The sequence below is a fragment of the Pinus tabuliformis genome, chromosome 7 (assembly GCF_031772625.1).
Source record: "Pinus tabuliformis cultivar Carrire ecotype Pingquan chromosome 7, CPIR1, whole genome shotgun sequence".
Classification (NCBI taxonomy): domain Eukaryota; kingdom Viridiplantae; phylum Streptophyta; class Pinopsida; order Pinales; family Pinaceae; genus Pinus; species Pinus tabuliformis.
Genome location: NC_142293.1, coordinates 887,339,218 through 887,341,905, shown reverse-complemented (window position 1 = coordinate 887,341,905; position 2,688 = coordinate 887,339,218).

Here is a 2,688-nt window from a genome sequence, read left to right as displayed (position 1 = left end):
AGAAGACCAAGTTGAACTAAGGAAAGAGGTCAAAAAGGTCAAGGAGGCAAGAAAGGAAGGTAAATGACTATCATTAGGAATAGGAATGTTATTATTAGAGATAGAGCCCAAAATAAGAGTGAAAAATAGGAATTAGGGTCACTTTGGATCCTCTTCTAGAACTTTTGTGGTTTTCCATTGTGTAAAGGTCCTATGCTAAGTTGGATCCTGAGTGATATTGTTCTTATTTTCTTAGTTGAAACTTGGGAACATGCAGAATCTAGGGTCCCACACATTGATAGGTTCATTCTCTGGTCAGCTTAGAACAAGAAATCTTCCTGAAGAGGTGTTCATGGTATATCTTATTATATAAAGAATAAGGTTTCTTCTCACATTCAACTTCATAAAATCAATCCCCTAAATTAGTACATTTGGATTGAAATTTCTAATTCTAACACCAATAGGATTTTCCTCGCAATCTATTATTTCGCTCCTATCAACTATAACTCCTATAAGAAAAACAACTTGGATAAGAAATACTCCTTCAATACCTTAGAACAACACATAGATAGCCTAAGGAATGAAGGTAATATCCTTTTACTTGCAGACTTCAATGCTAGAACCACTACTAACCATGCTATTATCCTAAACAATAGCCCTAGCCCCAACCCCCTTTGACTAGTTGAGGGGTTTCTAAATAGGGGTGTTATCACTTAGAACTAAAAAATTTGATGCATATAATTTTCTATCCTAGCCCGATGACAAAGGTCTGTGTTAGTTTTTTTAGTTTTAATTTTCTTCCCTTAGGATTTGGAGTTTTAAAGAGTTTTAACTCACTCAGTCATTCTCAACTCCCATTGGTTCCCCTCTACCCATCATGGTTTTGTAGCCACCTCTGTGTCTTATGTGAGCCACCGTGTCTTTGAGTAATTTCGCAGCACAATTCCAATTCACCAGTTTCGCAACGCAATCATGATTAAGCAGTTTCGCAGCGCAATCATGATTAAGCAGTTTCGCAGCGCATCATGATTAGGCAGTTTCGCAGCGCATCATTAAATTTTAAAACTAACAGCGCTGTGAAATCATGGATTCGTACTTCCGCAGCGAATCTTTCCCGAAATATCAAGTCCGTTAGGTGAGTCATCAGCCATGTCTTCTCATGTCAGTTCATATATCTCTCCTATCATGTTTTAACGCTCATTGCCACTATCACCACCACTAGATCTGTTGATACGCATGTATTATCATTCCTAAGAAATTTCACCGTGTATAAGCCTTAATGATGGCCGTAAGTCTTGCATGAATGACAAATCTGCAAGATTATGTCTTGAAAGGTTTTAAGCGGAAAGATTCAAAATTCAAGCGAGGCTGATAATCAAGCGAGGCTGAATTCAAAAAAAAAGCCGAATCACAATTCCAACCAGAGTTGGTAGTCTTTGTGTGCGAAGATTTGGAAGAATCCATGGAGAAAAAAGAGCACAGATCCGGTAAACCTCTAAGGACTGAACCCGAGGGCCTGGATATAACGCTGAGAGATGAAGGGGTGAAGAAAGCGTTTAAAAACGCCGGGTGCTAGAACTTTTGCAAAAAGTTACAAGGAGGGCATGCGCAGGTAACTAAAGAATTTGCACTAAACTTCACTGGTTTGAATTCAAAGGTAGCCATGTTAGAAGTGCAGGTTTCTCCATAAGCAATATCTGCTGTGACAGAGATCACAAGAGGACAAGAGGAATGGTTTAAAAATTTCAAATTTGACTTGAATCCTTGTAAGGAGTTTTTAAAGGATGCATATGTAAATGAAGATTTGAGTAGGGGAGTGCCCAGGAATTATGTCAAAGAACATTATGCTCTCTTACTCACCTACATACAGAAATATTTGACTTGTGAAGGAAGGTATAATAAGGTTTATTCTTACCATTTCAAACTGCTTTTGCATTTCACTGGGAAAGTCTCCATAGACCTACCTTTTTATTTGTTCCGTAGCTTGAGTAAGATGTGTGATAAGGTACAACTGAGAAAAGAGGATTCTGAAACCTCTTTGTTTCATCATGGTTTGATCAAGTTACTGGTTTTAGATGGCCTCCAAAAGATAGACAGAGACTGGAATTCTTTTATTTTTATGGCTGGATTCCAAAGCAAGACTGACCTCACTCCACAACCGGCCAGAGATTTTACCATAGCTGAACTCCAAAAAGAGGCAAGAGCTAAAAGGGTTCCAAAGTCACAGCTAAGAAAACCAGTGAAACCTCTCATCATCCAAGATCAACCTCAGCAAACAACTAAGGAAAAGGCTCAAGGTAAGAAGACTATACCTAAAACAAGCACATCGGAGATAGTTTCAAGGGTAAGAACAAGAAGTCAAATAAATAAGGAAAAAGGTAAAGCTGTAGCAGTTGAAGAGAGCCCAATGTCCAAGGAAAATTTGAATGATTTATTACAGGCCATTGAATTCGAGCAGTCTCTACCAGTCCAAATTGAATTGATGCAGTTAGAGCAAGAAGGTACCAAGAAATCCAAGACTTCAAAAAGGATTAAATTTGATGAGCCAGCTGAGGAATTCATTTTTAAACCTAGAAGACCTATGACAAGGAGATTCCAGCAAGTACAGGAAGCACTGCCAAGAACAGAGGAAACAGGGGAAGAGACACAAAAAGACACGGGCAAAACAGTCATTGCATCTCAAGAAGATAATATGGCAGCCATACAGAG